Consider the following 21,829-nt stretch of genomic DNA (forward strand, 5'->3'; position numbering starts at 1 on the left):
ATGCTGGCGCCAGCGACTTCATAGAAACGTAAAGTAGTGTTGACTGCTTCTTGAACGCTGGGTTTATCAGCGCAAAAGAAAGCAATGTCATCTGCATAAGCTAGAACTTTAACTTCCTCAGCATCATATCGGTAGCCTCTTATGCTGGACTTTAGAAGTACACTTAAACATAATGGTTCCAGGTAAATTGCAAAAAGCAAAGGTGACAGCGGACATCCCTGACGTACAGATGAATTTAACGCTTCTGCTTGTGAATACAGTGAAATAATTTCCTCTAGTTGGAGATGCGATGAAAGCAATTTTCATACTTCACAAACACACATGCCCTGAGTATATGTTTCACAATAAAACAAGAAATGCTGTCATGATAATGCGTTGGACAAGCGTACACTGCCATCGGTTGTAAAAACATAGAATTATTATGCATTTTTCGTTTGAAGCCAGTCACCCGCTACAAAAGCTACACTTGCTACTGCGCCCTTAAGGTACCGTAGTGGGTGCATAGCCAGTTCGAAAAGATTTCATACACAAAGTGTTTCAAATGCGCACTAGGAACACGATATCGCTATCACGTTCCACTCATAAAAGAGAAGCTTAAGGCTTTCGCAATTTTTTCGTAATAACTTTGATGTCTCACGCAGACAGCCTCACAAGCTAGCGAAATTCAGCAACTTTGAGCGTATCTATCTATCTATCTATCTATCTATCTATCTATCTATCTATCTATCTATCTATCTATCTATCTATCTATCTATCTATCTATCTATCTATCTATCTATCTATCCCTCTATCTATCTATCTATATATCTATCTATATATCTATCTGTCTATCTATCTATCTATCTATCTATCTTCCTATCTATCTATCTATCTATCTATCTATCTATATATCTATCTATCTATCTATCTATCTATCTAGCCGTTTACGACTTTTAGCCCTCCTGGCCATTTCAATACTGCTATCAATACAAAAATTGGTATGGCATAACATGACTGTATCACGAGCTTGAGTGACTAGTCATGACATGAAAATCATGAAATGCATATTATGAATGTCATGTATTGAATTTCATTGTCTTGCGGCTCTTACGGTGGTCTCCTTCGCATCACAAGTTGCAAAACTCGTCTGGTATGAAAATACTTCCAGTGACAGACCCTAACGTGGAAATCATGACATGCAAGTCATGTAAGTCACGAATACACGCTACGCTCATGGTGACCTCGTTGTCGTTTCACTAGCTTTGCATATACCGAATTTCGTATTACAGGACGTGAATGAATGACGAAGGTATATGACTGGTGCAAACATGATAATCATGATATCCGTGTCATGTAAGAACATGCCGGCATACCATGCTCATAGTTTGTTCGCGGCTCTTTTGCTGGCTTAACATATACCAAACTTAGTATTACGTGATACGAATGGATATACAAAAGTATGTGATCGGTGAAAACATGAGAATCTTGACATGCGTGTCATTTAGGAACATTACTGCCTGCTACGCTCACAGTGCGCTCGCGGCGGTTTTGCTAGCTTCACATTTACCAAACTTCTTATTACGTGACATGAATAGAGCGCCACCGCGGTAGCTTAGTGGCTGAGGTACTCGACTGCTGACCTGCAAGTCATGGGCTGGAATCCGAGCTTTGGCGGCTGCATTTTAGATGGATGCGAAAATGCTGTAGGCCTGTGGGCTCAGATTTGGGTACACGTTAAATATTCCAGATGGTCGCAATTTCTCGAGCCCTCTGCTATGGCGCCTCTCATAATCATATGGTGGTTTCGGGACGTTAAACCCAACGTATCAATCAATCAATTGTAGCGTGAATGGACGACCAATACAATTATCAGGCGCGGAAATGATAATCATGACATGCATGGCGTGTAAGGACATCATTAAACGCAACACACAGTGCGCTCGCAGCTGTCACGCTAGCTTCACATATACCAAATTTGGTATTACGTGATCAGAATGCATAATGAATGTTGTGATTGGTGAAAACATTATAATCATGATATACGTGGCATGTAAGATCATGACTACATGCCACGCTCATGATGCGCAGGCAGTTGCTCCGCAAGCTTCCAAATTTGGTACATACCAAATTTGTTATTACGTGACGTCAATGGACGACGAACAGAAATGTCTGGCGCAAACATGATAGTCGAGATGCGGAAGATATGTACGGCATAATTTGCTTCACCCTCGTAACGTTTTCCTCATTTTAAAGTGGCATATCAACCTTCAGCGTTCGTGCTTCGCATATCTTCAATTCCCGCTTACGTGGAATCTGCCAACCCCCCCCCCCCCCCTTTTTTCGTGGTTGTTGCCTCGTCTCAGTCAAAACTCACCCACAACTGGTGCTTTTATTCCTTTTTAACAGCTTCTTCGTTTTGTCGGAAGGTGGCATCTCCGCCCACTCATTTTATCTTTTATACTTACAAAAGTATGCGACGGTTATCTGGAAAGGCTCGCCGTGTTTCCCTTCTCTTTTTTAGTCTCGTATATTTTCGGATCACATACACCACGAACCACTCAGCATGATGAGATAGTCAATAACTGATGGAAAGAGACGAACGAGGCTGGTACGTGTGCAGCCTTTTTTCCTGCTGTAATAGTAAAGAAGGATTTGTTAGCTCCCTCCTGTTGGAAGTAGTTAGTGTGAGGCACTCGTGTTAGAAACATGCGTGAAAGAAAAGAAACAACAGGATGCTACCACTGCAGAATGTTAAGAACATGAGTGACTGAACAAACTTCATATATCCAGCGGATGGAGGTGTGGGCTTAAGCCGCGCCAGGGGTGGTGGAGAGACACTGTCTCTCAGCCGCCTCCCGTGCTCGCTGGATGGCCCATATTTGACCTGCCCGATCTGAGCTAATCAGTGCGGCTCTCCAACGCGCCCCAAGCTGTTCTGGGGATACTGCATTGGCGTACTGTAACTCTGCATGGCCACTGAAACTTTTTCATGGAATATATTGTATACAGGCCTAGGACGCCATCGTGAGGCACTGGCTCTTCGTTAGCTAACTTCCATAAATTTGGCGAAAGTTATTAAGTTTTTTCTCGCTTTCACCACAAATTTTAAGGCGTTATAATAACGCCAAAGGTAAATTACCGCTCCAAATTTCGATTTTTATAGATCTTCGCACCAATCATCAATCAATGATCAATAATCATCTTTCATTCATACGCATGCACGGTAAAACATACATTTTTAAATCATCTGCACTCCCCAGTGTCATCCACATGTGGAACAGCCTTCCAAATGATATCGTAGCTGAACGCAATCGAGAAAAATTCTGGCACCTTCTGCTCACTGATTTCCAGAATTAACTGCTTGTTTTATTTATATCAATATCAGCTCCTACGCGTTTATTCACTACAAGTATCTCGCTTTTTTTTCTCCTATTTTAAATTTTTGAAGGTGTGAATATTAACATGCCATTCAGTTTTGCTGTGTATTCTTCAGCGATATTTTCTTTTGAATAATTGAAAGTCTTTTCATAACTTGTGTTTACTTTTTTAGCTTGTTTTACGTCATTACCTCACATGTATAGTCATCTGATTTTCATTGCCATTTTATTCCTATTAAAATTATTATTAATATTTTCTCATTGTTATTTCTGTTAGGAATTGTATAATAATTGACAATTAGTTTATGTTATTGTTTGTATAGAAATTGTGCTAATTCATGTATCTATTTCTTTTATTCTCCCCGTACACTATGCCCTGTTAGGTCTGTAAGGTATTTTTAATAAATAAATAAGCAACAAGACAATCAGGAATCGAACACGTTTCTTTACTATGTACATGTATAGCCATATTTGCTCTGTATGTACTCAACCTGGGTATAAATTTTTACACGTCACCACATTGGGGTAACTCTTTGCTTGAGAAGGATTGGGAGAATGCTTCTAGGAGGATAAATACGATTAACTCAGATAAAGAGAGAGAGAGAGAAGGAATGTAGGAAAGGTAGGGAGGTTAACTAGACTATGCATCCAGTTTGCTACCCTACACATGGGGAGGGGGAGGAGGGAGTAAAAGAGAGAAAGAAGGATAGGCACATGTCACATCACACACACAATGCCGAGTTTCACAGGTGGTCCCTCAATAAAGCTGCTGACAAGTATCTCAGGAGGGCTCGTGTGGCTTTCTGTGCTGATGTTCTGCGCGACCAGGCTCCTAAGATCTTTGCTTCAATAAATGGCCGGTCATCGAGTCTATCCAAGGCACACTGGAGAGTCCGCCGATCTTCATCAAATTGGGCACAAAGGTACAAGAGATGTTCAATAGTCTCGATACAGTTGCAGCTTTCACACATGGATGAATCCGCCATGTCAATGCGATGGCTGAATGACTTAGTAAACGCTACCCCAGTCTACAGCCGGTACAGCATTGTAGCGTCACGTCGAGAAATCTGGGATGGCAGTTGTTTCTGACGTAGTGACTTAAGATTCTTAGGGCGATGATTGGATTTAAGCGTAGAATTCCAGTGCGCAAGCGTGGTATTATGCGCGATGTGACGAAGTTCTCTAGCTGCGTCTACTCTTGACAAGGGTATTAACAGTGCGGGCGCTCCATCGTGGGCACATCGGGCAGCGTCGTCGGCGAGGTGGTTTCCGCTGATGCCACAGTGGCCCGGCAACCATTGTAAAACAATGTCGTGTCCTTGATCAGCAGCGCGATGACAAATTTCATTAATACGATACACCATTTGGTGGTAGTTTCCACGTCGTAAACTTCGCACGCATTGAAGGGCTGCCTTGGAGTCGCAGAAAATGGCCCATCTACTAGGGGATTCTTGCGTAACAAACTCCACAGCGGCTCGAAGAGCGGCGAGCTCGGATCCCGTAGATGTCGTGACGTGTGATGTCTTAAATTTGACGGTGATTGATCGAGATGGTACGACAAAGGCACCTGTCGAACTTCCCGAGACCGAACCGTCCGTGTAAACATGAATTCGGTTAGTATACGACAAATGCAAAAGGTCCAGTGAGATCTGCTTGAGGGATGCAGATGACAGGCTTGCCTTTTTAGATATCCCCGGCACTTCAAGGTGCACAGTCGGTCGTTTCATGCACCACTCTGGAGATAGTGGTATGGTTGCGGGCGAGAATCTCCACGAGATGGAATTCTGGTTAGCCGTAACAACTTTGGAAAACGCTGCCTTTGGTCTTTCTCGTGGCAAGCTAGCAAGGTGGTGGTTAGGCACTCTGGATATGTGACGGATATGTGTCCGGAGTGTGTCGACAGTTATATATGTCATGATCGAATGGTCTTTAGCAATACCAATTGTTGCTAACATATAAGCGCACCGAGGTAGCCCCAAGCATGTGAACTCAGATAAACAAGATGCCGAAAAATCTGGCCCTCGTCTGCCAGTCGTCTCAGGTTGGTGCGAAAAGAACCCTGGGAGTTTATTTTTCTCTTTTACAGCGTGATTCACTTCAGATAATTATATTAGAGTTTTATATGGTCCTGCATAGTCGCTTTCCATCACTATTTAATGATGTAGAAAAAAGTGGGTTTTAAGTTTTCAATAGCCGGAAGTTTCGTCTATTATCTATGAAGAAGTAGATATAAATTTTAAAAACTAAATATACAAAGATTTCTGCATTATTTTTAAGCAAGAGTCTAATACAATAATATTACATACTCATGGTAAAATTTACTGAGTGTATAAAAGGTGCTGCAGCTCCTTCCGTGCGAAGCCTGAGGAAATGCGTATACCATGACCACCCAGCGACCCCCTTACGTACAGTTTAGAGAGGTCCACTTACCAAAACCTATATGAGGGAAAGTTTGAGGTAAGCTTGTATGATTTCTGCGAGATGTGCAGATCCTTTTAGGGAGATTCAAAGACAAGGTGTGGGGCATGTGTGCTACGTTTTGCTGCTTTTTAGCGGCTTACTTGTTCTTTGTTATGACAGTTGAGATACACGTTATCTGCAGTGAGTTAGGTCAGGTTGTTTCTTCCGTGGGGGAAAAGATGCTTGAAACGACTGAAGGTGAAAGTGAAGTTCACTGACGCAGTTACTATCTCCCAGGCTCAACGAGGTGGTTGTATTCTTTTGCGCGTTCCCGGATCAACCACAGGTGTATCAAGCGTTTCGATAACATTTGGTTGATGATTGTGATTACTTCTTGGTTATATCTGTTAACTGTCCTATTTTGGACCATTATCGTTGATTTTTTCTCGGATTTGAGACTTGCTAACCTCGCTAGGACCTCGAAAAGCATAAGCTGGAGCGTAGTTGGTAAGGGATTTTTAAAACTTCCACTGCGCTCTTTCCTCTCTCATATTTATGCCCCCTTCCCATTCCCCCAGCGTAGGGTAGCAAACCGGGCATGTGCCTGGCTCTCTTGTTGTTCATCCCCCCCCTCATTTCAACTTCGCTAATGACTACACACCTGCATTTGTTCGGTATTGTTCGATCCTGGTGTCTCGTTTCTAGCGCCGTTGATGTTTTCAATTCAGTTGGGGCCCGAATTGACCATTTTCCTACGATGATGATCACGCCACGTGAGGTTTATCGATGGATGATAAGATGTCTCCCTAATAATCTGCTACCCAAGTAAGATGTCACTTTATAGGTTGTTCATGTCAAAGCTACAATACGATTACTCGGCATGGCTTTCTGGGACTTTATTAATTTGAACTTCTTTGGGTCGTTGAACCTTCAGCGGAATCAAAGAAAATGGTTGTTCTTATATTTTTGTACGTAGTTGAAATGAGGCAGCCGCGACAGGAAGTCGTACCGCGTTCTCAAGCTTAGCAGCGTGGTGCTTTCTTGCTGAGCAACCACAGTGGCCATGTGCGAGTTTTCAGTTCCTTCTAGCGAAAGAACTGTACTTAGGAAACTGTGTATGTTTCTATGACAATGGCTGTTAGCGCGCACACACACTACACACACATATACGCACACACGCACATGGACACACACACACGCACACAAAAACGCATGCACACACATGCATGCACGTGCACAGGCGCACGCACGGACACACAAGCACACACACACACACACACACACACACACACACGCGCGCGCACACACACACACACACAAACACACAAACAAACACACACACACACATACATACATACACACACACGCACGCGCGCACGCTCACACAGTTTCTCGGGCATGATTTAAAAACATTTGAGGGTGGATTTAGAAGTATTCTGCAACCTAAATGCACGTTGCAGAACAAGAGATGGTCATAATTCTCAGAACACTCCATTAGAGTGTGCCTCAAAGTAATATGATCAATTTTGGATGTAGAACCAATATCTCAGTTTTTACTGTTGAATTGTAGCAAGATTAGTCTGCAGCGCAAAGTGTGTGTATAGTGTGACAAAAATATCGCTTCTTGAACTTTTTGTTCTTTCACGTGTGGCAGGAAACGTCGTACACATGTACACCAGATAGCACAGCTGAGTGCTATGCGTTGTCGTAGACACCGTTCATGTTCTTCTGGTGCCACCACACCACATCTCATATCCTGTACAGCGTTTGCGTAAACAGTATGCTTCAGAACTCAGTCCAACGTAAGCCAGATACTCACTGCGGTTAATACATGGCTACTCTGTTTGAGCAAGAGGTGGCAAACAGAAAGTACCGCATGTTTGTACACGGATTGCAATACTTACTTCCACGATCTTCGGCAGGTTGATGTTCTTGACGGCTGACGACCTGATAAAAGGAAGAAGGGTGGTGACGGTATATGATAAAGTTACTACGGAGGTTTCAGTAATTTCCGTTGTGTAATTTCTACTGCCGTAGAACTGACCATGTGACACTCCTTACAGTGGCGTTTTGGTTTCTGCAAACATTTAGTCATTTATTTATTTATTAATACCTCACAAGCCCCGGACGAAATATAAGATGAGGGAGGCATACCGTGCAACACAATCGCTTAAATACACGTATTAACAAAAATTTGTGACATGACAGGAAATATTGCCCAAGAGTATTTACAGCTTGTCGTTAGAGTACATAATATAATGGAGTCAAGCTATGATTGCGCCAATATAGAACAAAAAGACAAACATATTGGCAATGGAAAACAACCTTGCATATATTTACCACAATATATATATATATATATATATATATATATATATATATATATATATATATATATATATATATATATATATATATATATATGTGTGTGTGTGTGTGTGTGTGTGTGTGTGTGTGACGTATGAAGTCATGGTTGATGGAGGTGGAGGAGGAAGAAGTGAGATTAGAATAAACATGGCGTATGAGCCAGGCCACGTCGCCCATTCTTCGTAGCGTCACACAAGTCGACAGGATGAAGACCTCGCAACCACTTCATCGCCCGGCCATCATCATCGAAGACCTCAGCGAGATGCAGTGACCGAACGTGGACCACAGAAGAACGCGGACCACCAAGACCACCAAGCATCATGACAGCAGCATCAGATCACCTTCCTATTTTTAAGTACACCGGATCAGCGGACGATGGACCCGTACAAGACTGGTTCGACGTGTTCGAGCTCCACGCTACCGCTGCATCTTGGTCGGAACGGGAGATGGTTACGAACTTCAGTGACTACGTCACCGGTGAGGCATTTAAATTATACCTCACCCATATATACGAGAACGATGAGTCATGACAAAAAATCAAAGAGGAGGTGATTACCCGTTTTAACGACTATGACCAAGACCTACTCATTGCCAACCATCTAGAGACAACCGCACACTATCGTCAATTTCCTAAGCAGTCCTCAACCATTCGAAAGCCCAGCGCGAATCGACAACTGCCTCATTACGAAAGGGCACAGCAGTTTACTTACAGAAGGTCATGCGTATATTGGGAAAAACCCAACCGTCAAGCGCACCACCCTTTTGCGCGAAAGTTGGCATTTTCGAAGTCATCGCTTCAGCATATGACACAAGACGTCGCTTGCCCCGCCGCGGTGGTCTAGTGGCTAAGGTACTCGGCTGCTGACCCGCAGGTCGCGGGTTCGATTCCCGGCTGCGGCGGCTGCATTTCCGATGGAGGCGGAAATGTTGTAGGCCCGTGTATTCAGATTTGGGTGCACGTTAAAGAACCCCAGGTGGTCAAAATTTCCGGAGTCCTCCACTACGGCGTCTCTCATAATCAAATGGTGGCTTTGGGACGTTAAACCCCACAAAGCAAGCAAAGCACAAGACGTCGCTCAACCACCTGATGCCCTTCCCTCTTCGTCTCGCATACGTGGTCCACCACCTGGGTTTTCGTCACGCAGTTCTTCAAGCGCTCCTAACGCTCACCACTTGCCTTATAAGGACGCCGTATTCATGGCAGATGACCAGGCGCAAGAACCACTCGCAGTGAACAGCGAAAAAGAAACCCCTGAAGAGCTTCCTGTCATTTCTAGGGCACCGTAGACTTGCCAAAATCTGCAGTTCAAACCTCGTAATGCCATGTCACCTGTGGTGCTCACATACAGAGCTCAGCAATTCATGAATCGAACAAATTCAGAAGCACATGATACGTCAAACCTCGTACACAGCTGTCTTTCGGAAGCGTGCGTAATGAACTACGTCACCGAAGCCTCTGAAGAGCCTGCTAGCAATGATGACGCACTACCAACTATGCCCGACAATCAAGACACCAATTCACCAAGCATCAGCTGTCGACAGGACACTTCAAACACCGAAGGAAATGAATGCCCCATTCCGGAAGGGGCACCACTACAGACATCTCTTGAGCAGTCTCAGGAAAGCAAGCAAAGCCAAGTTCATAAAATCATGCTACAACGAGAGAGACAGCAACGAGGGCATCGGCGAACGCAAAATTCAACGGAAGCGCACTCACCAATAAAAGAACAACGGAAAATAGGATCTCAAAAACAAAGACCAATTCAAGACGTCAGACACTTTCGCACAAAGAAAAGTCACCACAGACACTCCCTGCCTCAGCTATTACACCGACTGCACCACCACAGAAATCGCCGAGAAAGACGCCGAAGCACTGCTTGCACACCGCAAGCACTCAGGCACTTCATCACAGTCTGTCAAAAAGCACGAAATCAACAAGCTCTGGGATTGCACTGTTCGCGACGAAAAATACAACCCCGACGACATCCGAGCTGCCGACGCAAGAACGCGTTCCATCCTTGCTCAGTCCCCAGAGGAGTTCAAGCAGTATTGTCAGTATCCGTGTGTAGCCCGCTCTGTCCGGAACGCAACAGTCAAGCTCGTCAACCAAAGTCGTCATAAAAATCACCGGACTGCTCCCTCGGCCTTGAAGATTTAGTGAGATTGTGGAACTCCGTCGGGACGTGAAACTGCTATTTTGGCCATTATTTTGTTTGTTTTGTTTTCAATTTGTTGTAGTTTGTGACCGGTGCCAGGTTTCGGGGGGAGGGGGAATCGTGTGACGTATGAATTGATGATTGGTAGAAGTGGAGAAGGAAGAAGTGAGATTAGAATAAACGTGGCGTATGAGCCAGGCCACGTCGCCCATTCTTCATAGCGCCAAATATAAATAAATAAATAAATAAATATATATATATATATATATATATATATATATATATATATATATATATATATATATATATATATATATATATATATATATATATATATATATGTATATATTGCACACAGGCGCATACTTCCTGGCTATTCCATGGAAAGAAAGAAAATATATCTGTGTGGCCTTGAAAGAAGAAGAAACAAAAGGCTGTTGGTAACGTGTTTCTATAAGAGAAAAAGAGAATCACCCTCAATAAGGCCACTGCAAATACTTCACATCTACCTAATTTTGTTTTCTTTTCTGGGCGACATTATGTTGAATTGATTTGCTAAGAAATAAAAAAAATGGGTATTGCCCTAACTAACCCTCTCATGTGGAAGAGCACATATATTTAAAGGTGGCTGAAGATCAAGATTTATATCTACAACCGTTATATAAACATCCAGCATGGGTTCCTGCCGCCACCGTTGCCGTGAAGTTCTATATTAAGTCCAGTTCAATTGCATTGCGCGTCATATGCTCTCGTGTGCGAGTGTAACCGCGAAGCGCAGACAGTTATTGCAGTTCAAGCGGGGAGAAAATGCGTACGCCGTGAAGCGTAACGCCTATGGGGGGAGAGGGGAAGTTGAGCGTATAGCTCATTATGGTGGAAGAACAGCGTTAAGAAAGACAAGGTCCAGCTAAGGCATGAGTCAAGCGCTGACTAAAAACTAAAGATTTATTCAGCTTGTCCTCTTACACCGTATCTTTATGTGTATTTAGCACTTTTGTTCTTTCATAATGATTTACCACCTACTAATCCAACTTTCTGTTCGAATGGGGAGCTGTGTGGTTGATGCAGAAAGAAACTGTGCATGTTGCTCGGCTGAAGGTCGCACGCCCATTATATTGAGGAGAATCCGCAGAAGACTCGTATCTCTTCACAGTGTTCTGACGACACGGCTTGCGATAAAATTACTCGGAGCCCGCCGCTCGCTGTGCCTAGTGTGGCGGTCGTATTTCCGTCTGCCTATCTCTCTCTCTTTCTGTAGACCTATCACTTTTTCCAGTGGTGAAAAAGAATACAAATATAAACATTTTGTAAGCAGTAATGATATATTCCTAGCGACTTTGGGCCTGCAATAAAATATCAGAAATTATTTTCATAAAAATTTAAAAACAACAAAAGACCATCAGTTTTAGAAATATTAGGTAAGGCAAGTCAATTTACAACTTTTAGTTATCTAGAAACGCTGCAGTTTCGGCGATATTGAACTCGTTTTTCATATTTCACACTCGTTAACTTCTCAATAGGAAAAGTAATCAAACCTGATGAGCGGATGCGATTAGCGTAATCACCGAGGTGGCGCCTGCAGGCAAACTAGGCGCGACACTTTGAGCTCGTGCCTGTCGTCCAGAGTCATAGCAGTTATGCTTGCTGTCCCGCATTTCCATTCTAAGATTGTAGTGGACGAGTGTCGGCTAGGAAAAAAAAATCCCCCTCATATATGAGGCTGTGGCCTGTCACCTGACCTACATTGATGGAGAGCATCAAACTAGGTAGACTATGCAGATTCACTAATAGCCATGGCTAAACTACTTTTAACGCGCATTGAAGCCCAAACGAGGCTTTCGGCTACGATCTCGGTTTGCGATCTCTGAGGTTTTTATTAGGTCCAGTGGCAGAATGAGCGTAAAAGAAAAGTGGGTATACACTTTTGCGTCGCATTCTCTTGAAACCTCAGTATATCTTTCTTCCAGTATATTTGTTTGTCCAGCCAGTTAATACACATGTACACTTAGGCAGATGCTCATTAAAGTAATGAGGTCCGTGTGCTCAGATTTGGGTGCACGTTAAAGAACCCCGGGTGGTCAAAATTTCGGGAGCCCTCCACTACGACGTCTCTCATAATCATTTCGTGGTTTTGGGACGTTAAACTCCAAATATCAATCAATCAGTCTATCATTATAGTAATGATTGCAACATATGTCCTGCAACAATTCATGGCCACTACGTGTTTTTTTATTGATGCGATTATTTTTTTAACAACCTCATCTGCATTTGCGGAGCGTAACATATTGAAGAACGTTGTTTATTATTTCCAGTCAGATTGAAAAGTCAGTTAAGATGTCATCGCGCCTTTACCAGATGGAAAAATTTCGAAACGTAAATTTTTTGCAGTTCACGTAATTTTCTTAGGACAATGCTAGAGGATTGACTTGAGAAATTAGTTAGGCGTTAACACACACACAATTCAGCTTGCGACACTGTCTACTTTTTTTGATTACGAAAGCTGTTATGTGATAACAACAAGGGCTGATTCTGGCGCGGTAGTTGTCAGCCGCTGCCGTATCCGGTGCCCGTAACCATTATTGCGCGAAATAATAAAACTGTGAAAATACTTTACCATATTACCATATACATACCGAGGTCAGCACGGGAGTCAAACATGTGCCCTCTTGAGGCAGCCCAGTATCCTACCGCGGAGTTTCGCCTCGATTAAAACTTCAGTTATGCGTAGAATGCTCCATACCGGCTCCACAACGTGTACTGCAGAGAACCGTACACCGAAATCCCGCTACACCAAAATAAATTGAAGCCTTCGTAGAAGGTATTCATTTTCTAAATTTCTTCTGAAAAGTATTACGTGACAGCTAAAAGGTTGCATTGAAGTGATTGGTCGTTGTAGACCAGCTGTCACTTAACCTGGCGGTATACTTGCCACTGTCATTTCAAAATGGATATAGCGCTCTGACTATTTCTACTTATTCAAACTCGCAGGAGGCTCCTGTAGGCACAGTTGCATACGTCGCTCTGTTATGAGAGTATAGAATGCACGCTAAGTTCTTTACGTCTCGCCACACAGAAAGCTACAGGGAAAAGCCTGCTTTGGGTTTTAGCCACGAAGGTGCTACAACCGTTGCGGACTCAGTGTGAACGTGAATGAAACGACCACGCACACGTTTATGATATCTGAAATAAATGTGCGAGGCTCTATAAAGTGAATTCTCCTTTGATTGCACCAAATAACAAATTATTGACATGAACAAGCAATATGTGAAGATGAATCTTGTCTTTCATTGAGCTTGTGCAATTGCATAAAAAATCGAGTGTCACTTTTTGTTGGGTAATGCGTTGGTTTTGTATGTTATTATGGATGTGAGATTATAGGCTGAGTTTTATTTAACGAGCGAAGCTTTTCTCAGCGATGACTGTCATTCGTTGCCGTAGCATTTATGACATGACTTCGCAGGCTGGCAAAAGTAACCCCCGTATTCAAAAACGCTTCTTAATTTAAACTTCACTTGCCACGACATCAAGGCAGCGCATTAGAAACGCGTTCGTGTGGCATTAAAGGCGGTGGTAAGTGTGCGTTTGAAACGCGTTTGTGTTTACTTGGAGGTGGTGGCAAGTTAAATTAAGAAGCATTTGGTAAGGCTCAATACGAATGGAGGGGCTTGGCCGTACTGCAAGCGTTGAAGGCGGATGATATTGCGACTCATATTCATAATCAGAATAAATTTTATTGTAGTTACTATAAAGGTTACATAGTGATAATACACAAGAGAAAATTTTCAAACAAATATGCTAACATGGATTGTGGGTGAGGCTCCATTGAGTGTACAATTACGACAGGGTCAGTGTTCAGATGGTTCCCGCTCTAGGAATCGTTAAAATTGTTTTATGTCCTCCCAATGAAAAAGCAGCTCTATGGGAGCGTCAGCGAAATCTGACCTGAGAACAGGCATGTCGCCCAGTAAGTAACCGCGACGTGTACTCAAGAAATGCCGTAGCTAAGCGCTAACAAAGGGGACACTAGCAAAACGTAGAAGTACGACGTAGCCTCATGGAGGAGCGTCAGCTTACCATGGATCTTAATTATTTGTTCTGGTTATAAATATATTGACGACATTAACACATTCGTTGCTCTTCAGTAATTTAAAGTACATGCCTTGTAGGTCTGCTTTAACTATGCCTGTACCCCATATAGCAATCCTGCACTGCACAACTCCACTGACTTCGCATCTTGACACGCCCACTAATGCAGACCTTCAATGAGAGAGGTCCCGTCCGCTGACGGGACCTCACTGAGAGCCTTTCTGACATCGGTGTATGCTTCAGTTTTATTCCTCATTTTAGCATTTGAACACCTCCAGGAAGCATGAATTAGTGGTCATGGGCTGGCATTATTTAGGGGCTTCTGATTTCTAGTACACAGGGCGTTTCGCGAACCTTTTCCACGGCCTAATTTGCCCCGAAGTTTCCATTGGGCGTCGTGCAATTAGGAGCCGTTTATAGTATGGCATTCAGAGTGTAGGAAGCCGAGATGATGTTCATCAGTGTTATATCAAGGGGTTGCAGAGCAATGTTAAATGTCTTTATGTTCCCGTCTCTCTTCCCCGGAAGATGTTTTGAGGGACATAGGTGCCCGCACCACGTCGACTTGGTAGCACAGTTCAATGTAGAAAAAAAAACATTCTGATTTCCGTGGGTCACAGTGCTCCAAATAATATCGATAGCATTATAGAGGGCAGATTATAGATTTCGTGCCTTAGTAGCGCACGCTGAATTTAGTTCTGACCCTGGCAGCCCTTGAGTATAATGAAATTAAACTGTGAAAGCTGAAAGTCATTGATTTGTTCTGGCCACCCTTGGGGGATGAAGTCTAAATGCGAAAGCACACCTGTTCCTTCATATTGCTTTAAAGTGAAGGAGCCCAAATAGTCTAAATTGAGTTCGACTCTTCCGCCTACGTAATTTAAGAAGTGTTAGCGGGGCAGATGGTGATTTCCATGGCATATGGCACTGGTGCAATTATCGTACAATATTGGAAAGACATACAAAGGAGCTCATCTTCAACTGAAAGTATTGTGTGACTAAGGCGCTAAAGTGCACACTTTTGGTTGCATGCCTTCTTGTTCAATGCAGAGAGCATAATCGTATGATCAATTCCTTCACGCACCATACAATATGTGAATAATGAGGGCTCGTTTCTTCGATTTGACTTACCCTAAGTGAAACGCAAGAGGTAGTGACGTCAAGAAAGCTTTAACTTGCGTTAATTATACTGTTTTAAGTGTATGCCTATATTAGATGTACAGATTTAATGAAGTGAAGTCCACGAAACGACCACTTCTCGGGGGCAGAACTCGAACCTTCAATCATGCGACCCTGACCACTTAATTTTATTCGACGGGTGCAGGCCCGGCCGCTATACCGGCGCCAATCCGTCTTTTCGTGCCGTTTCCCTTCTTTACTTTTATACGTACCGATTGCTACGGTAATAGCTCGATTAGAGGAGAGGTTCCGTGCCCTCACCTCTTCTACAACACACTAAAACAGTGCGGCTAACGTACCGCACACCTTCCGTCGCTTCATTTACGCGGGACATTATAGTACACACCACGTCTTTTCAGCGATCCCACAGATTGAAAGGGAGATTTTCTGTCGCCTTTATTTGTTTTGAACTTAAACCAAAATCTTTCACTAGAGGTAAAAGAAAAACATCAAGGAACATTCCCTCTGCTTGTTTGACTTCAGTTATTTCTTGGGTTCATGAGTTGCGTCCAGGAAGAAACAAGCTCCTCAAACCATTCCACTCCTTTCACAATGTCATTCAGCAGCAAAGTGAACTGATTTTTGTTTTAGGCTCTCGTTTTGTGTCAGACACGCACGCATCCAAATTCTAATTTAGGCAACTTGTTTCTAAAATGCATGCCGAGTAAAGTTTTTCAAATTTGCTATGCGTTGCTCTTTTCGTGATGTCAATCTTCTACTGTGTGCGCGAATAGCTTTTGATCGTCTACGTTATTCCTTGAAATTACTGGTTTGCCAACATATGTCTTCCAAACTTCTTTTTAGGGGCGAAACTCCTTATAGCGGCACCCGTTCATCCCCCGTAGTATGTAACAACTACAACATTTTGACCTCCAAGGTGTTGCCGGTGAGAGACTTCTTCTGTGCGTTGTTGAACAATAAAAATAGTGCTCAATGTACATGTCAATGGCTGCTAATGGGGAATGAGAGACAGGAGCATTCGGCTTTTAGTTAACGCGCAGAGTGAGATAGCATTAGCAGCCATTGGCATGTACATTGAGCACTATCTGACAAGAAAGGGTTGCTACGTTATACTCGCTGGGTGTAACCTCCTTAGCTTTAGAAAAGTTTAGCGAGCGTTGAGCCGCAGTGCCATGAATACAATGAACTTGTATATACCATGAATGAACTCGAGGTGGTTAAAAATGGGAAGTAGATAGGGAGCGCAAGCCGTAAGAAAGTAAAAGCCGAATTCTCCACCTCTCATTTCCTATTAGCAGCCATTGGCATGTACATTGAGCACTATCTGACTGAAAAAGTTTGCTACGTCATACTCGCTGGGCGTAACCTCCTTGGTTTTCGAAAGGTTTAGCGAGCGTTCGGCCGCAGTGCCATGAATACAGTGAACTAGTATATACCATGAACTCAAGGTGGTTAAAGGTGGGAAGTGGACCCAAAGTGCAAGCCGTAAGAAAGGGTGCGTGTGCCACCTCTCGTTTAGTCCTTGGAATGTCCGCTGGATGGCGGTGCTTCTATATGGGGAATATATGATGAAAAGATGCGAGATGGTGGTACTTGGAGTGTTGAATAGATGGACGAACGGACACATAGACAGATGCATGGATGGACGCATGAACGGACGCAGGGGCGGCTGCATGGACGAACGCAGGGACGGACGCACGAACAGATGCACGCACGGACGGGCTGATGGACGCATGGACGGTCACACTGACGGACGCATGGACGGACGGAAGCAAGAACGAATGGGCGGACGAATTCTTCGCCCCACTCTCCATCATTCACTCCGTGGATATGCTGCCATTTTTTTTTTAGCGTACTGTCACTACAGGTCACTGTTGTCACGCTCTCTGCCGTCACAAATTTCATTTTTCTACCTCTAATCTATCGTTCAACGCTTCACTATACACAGCACTACTAATATTGATAACAATGATAAGCGAAATGACATGGCTGCAACACATGATCGCATATATATTACGCAATGCTCAGGTTATTCAAGGGGCCGATAGAGATGCAGTATTGAACAATATGACACGTCAAAGAAGAGTGGCATTTCGAGTACAATTTACTTCATTTGTAACAAAAGTGCAATCACAACAGAACAATTTTTCAGAAAGTGCGATAACATTGTTCCTATTTATTTTACCAACACTCATTCAATGTATAAGAAACTAGCCGCGGCGGTAAATTTACACGTGCAGCGTACACATGAAGAATGCTGTGTGGAGCACAATAGATAATATTTCGAAAATAAACGCTCAGGCGTTCGCCGTTTGATGCATTGAAAATGTCCCCTGTTTTTCAATTAAATATATCATGTGTCTTATTCTCGTGAACTAACCATTACTCCTGGCGGCAAGAGGTGCTTCTGGAAATTAAAAAAAGTTTCAGTTTTTGTCAAATCACCAACTTTTAAAAGCTTCACAAACCAAAACATTATTACGAAAATAGGGCCTGTCAAGAACCTGCGCGAGGTGTTCGGACGAGGAACTTTACATTTCTCAGCGATATCAGCAAATCCAAATTTTAAAAAAATAATTGTGAGAGCTGTTAAGAGATCACAAATAGGGTCACGCGCAGTTGTCCGCCGCCGCCGCTGCGGCCACCACCGACGCCGGTGTCCGTAACCACATCACGTGAAATTGGAAAAAAAAAACCTAGCACCAATGACACAATGGGGCTCAAACCCGGTTCCGCTGGATGCCAGCCCAGTATTCTCCCACTGAGCCACACCAGTGCTTGAGACTTGTTATTAACTGTGGCGTATACCCACTTCAGCCATAATTCTTCATCGTTGTCAGCTACTGCATGAACAATTGGCACAAAATTTCATGCAAATGTTTAGCGGATACCATGCTTGTCAGAAGAATGACAAAAAATAGCATAGTGAATACCGGCCTTCTACCCAAAAAAGTTATTAATAATGCCATAAGGGTATCAAGCAAGTGTGCTGGCAGTAGTTACCCAATGAGTATTCCGAAAGGCTCTAAAAGGCCGCCCTTGTAGCTTTAACCGTGACTGTACTGCGGCTTCGGCGCAGGCCTGATGGTTTTTCTGATTCCGGATCGTGTTGTATATTACATTCAACGTTCCAACCCGCATTCATTGACCTTGAAATAATCATGAATGAAATTCATTTATTCGCGTTATAATACCATAACCTCGTTTATTAGGCACGCAATAGCGAGGAGTTTCAGGGAGTTCAGCTAACGAGAGCCCTCTAACCTGCACCAATGTCCACGTATACATGACCCCTGGCACATCTCCTCTATTGAAGTGCGACAAACCCAGCTGCGATAGAACCCGCTACTTTCTGGTTACCAACTAACCACTAACAAATCGTTTTTTCGCTCCAGCTGTGGTGTTTAAATGACTCTGATCAATTCATGAAGCTTCAATACATAAAATATATTTCTACAAAATGAATGTTCACTTCATTTTGCAGAGTTCGGCACTTCCTGCGCAAACGTTACAGTCGTGAAGTTTAAAAAGTCTAATTTTTCATTCGCAATATAACATTTCTGAAAGGTTCATGTTTTCAACACATAATGAAAATTTCTGCGAAAGGTAGTAAATTGTTATATTCAAACCTAATGTTCAACTTATAACAGTAGAAATCCTTAACATAGGTCATTATAAAAGACGACAAGGGCAATTTTAACGACATTATAAGGTTCGACTCTCACTACTACTGGTCAGTATATTATTTTGCATAGTACTTTCTCATCCACTCGTGAAATAAGGTGGTGCGCATCGTCCACCCAATTTGCATGCAAGTTAAAGTTTGATTCCTGTTTAAAGTGATGAAGAAGTTTAAATACAAAAGCATGAAGAGGTTTCATATTGGAAAATTTTCAGTCATCAGTGTCATCGTTCGGACGATCTCTGAGATACAAAGCTATGCACTGTTGAGAGAAACATCGCAGTGCATGGCATCCACCGTGTGTCATCGCCGGCTGGCAATGCACCTAATGAATGCTCCAATTTCATCCTTAAGAGTGAACTGCTGCGTAGATTGCGTCTGTTGATATTTTATACTCGAATAATATATCAGCAAAGCCGCACGTATAGTAAAGAGCCCAACCACTGGCTATCGCTTTCGCACTTGTCGGCAAGTATCCACACAATTTCTGACACTCCATCTAAGTTCGTTTTTCTACTACGACTGCTTGCCCGTTAATATCTAATGAATTCATTACTTTCTTGCAATTATGAAGCATCACAAGTTTGATTCACTCGGGTTAGCTAAGTGAGACCATCCTTTAAGAATTCTTATATTTTCCCCAACAGGCTACAAGGGTCGCAATCATCATTGTCTTCCTCATCTCCACACACTTCACTCTCAGTGCCTTTAGCTCTCGGCAAAGATTGAGACATTCTTGTTCATCAAACTTGAACTCGCTCAATCCCGCGTCTACCGAAACCTGAGGGAAGGGCTCGACTGAACCGCCTCTATGTCCGTCGTCCGACACACTGAAATATTTGTACGTACGCGGATGCGGAAGGAACGAGCTGACGGATGTGTTTACGCTGCTTTCGGTTCACTCGCTTATGGTACAATATTGACTATAGACCCTAGCATCTGACTCATTCGACGACATGGTTTCACGCTATTGTATTTTCACTGATGGATCTCTGTAACATATTTCATTCAGTAACGATTCGGCGCCTTTATTTATTTTGTGCAACGTTCGCAATACTAATTTCCCTTATAGACTCACCTCATAAGTTAGCGAAGTTTCAAAAATGCTTTAACAGTGAATGCTTTTATCGCATGAGAACAATGGTCACGTGCAGCACCGTAGTTGTCTGCCGTCACTCTCTGAAACCAGTATAGCAAGAAATAAAAGAAAGATTAGGGAGAAAATGGGATTACAACCCGAGTCCATGGTGCACCGGCCCAATATTCTACCACTGAGACACGCAGGCACTTGGAATTTGTGTCTAAACTGGCCTTAGGCAGGCTTGATGTCGGAAAAGGAATCCCGGCAATTTGAGTAAGGAAGCGTTTTAGAACATCAAAGAAACAACCAGGCGTGAAACAATGCGAATTGGGTAACGAGTGGGTCATCTACTGCTCACATTCATTGCAAAACTTGTACTTGATCACCTGTTGGCTGTGGCACGTACCCACTTCAGGCATAATTTTTGATCGTCATCAGCAACTTTATGAAGAAAATTACACAAAACTATTACCGAGTGTGTAGCGGATACCATGCTTCTCCGAAGAACGACGAAGGATAGCACAGTAAATTCTGACCTGCTACACAAAAGTTATGTTATTTATGAAGTAGTGGGTGCCCAGCAAGTGGTAGCATTTACCCAAAAAGTTTTTGAAAAGGGCTCTGAAAGGCCGCCCTTCCAGCTTTTTCTGAGACTGTGCTGCGCGTTCCCCGCAGGCCTGCCGGCGTGTGCTGGCTCAAACTTCTGCTTTGCGCCCCTAATGCATCTGCTTAGCACACGCGCTTCCGCTGCCTATATTTGTCCCGCGTGGGATTTGAAAACTCTGTTTGGTGTGAGCTTGAGTACAGTGGTACAGTGAGAAATATATAATGAAAGGAGGAGGAGGACGAGGATTATAAGAGGAAGGACAGGGAGGATATAATGAAAGGAATACAAAAAAAGCAAGAATGAAAAGAGAAATAAAAAGAAAATAAAGAAGAAGAAATGCAGAAAGATACATGGAGAGAGAGAGTTATATGAAAAAAAGCCGATACAAAAACATGGAAGACGCAGTCACTACAAAATAAAAACAAAGCAAAAAATGAAACAAGCAAGAAAAATAGGTAGAGAGAAAGAAATTAAAAAACACAGACACGCAATGGGACCTGTTATATACCTAGCCGTTACTCGTGGCTTACACTGCGATCACGTGAACTGTTCCTGCATTGGGCCGCAAGTGCACCTGTTCCCAGTCAAGCCATTACCGACTGACTGTGGACACAGTGTTGCTGTGCTTCAGCTTGGCGTGACTCAGTGAAAGCAGTGATCATGTTTTTTCTAAATGCGAAGCATTTCTTTGCGTACTGCGAGCACTTTTGGTGTCTGCGTATCTATCAAAACATCTAGCCGCTTACGTCTTGGAGCTCTTGTAGTCACTTACTTAACTAGGCGTGAATCAAAATAAGTGTGGGAGGATAAGATGGCCTGACGAATATGACGCGCTGGTCAAAGCATGAACAACCTGACAATCCCGTAACGTACGTCGTCAAACATTTCCCGCCAAACAGGGTCACATACCCGCGTGTGGGCATGTGCCACTGGTATGTGGGTATGTTCCACAGG

Source organism: Rhipicephalus microplus, chromosome 2, assembly GCF_043290135.1.
Source record: "Rhipicephalus microplus isolate Deutch F79 chromosome 2, USDA_Rmic, whole genome shotgun sequence".
NCBI classification, from domain to species: Eukaryota; Metazoa; Arthropoda; class Arachnida; order Ixodida; family Ixodidae; genus Rhipicephalus; species Rhipicephalus microplus.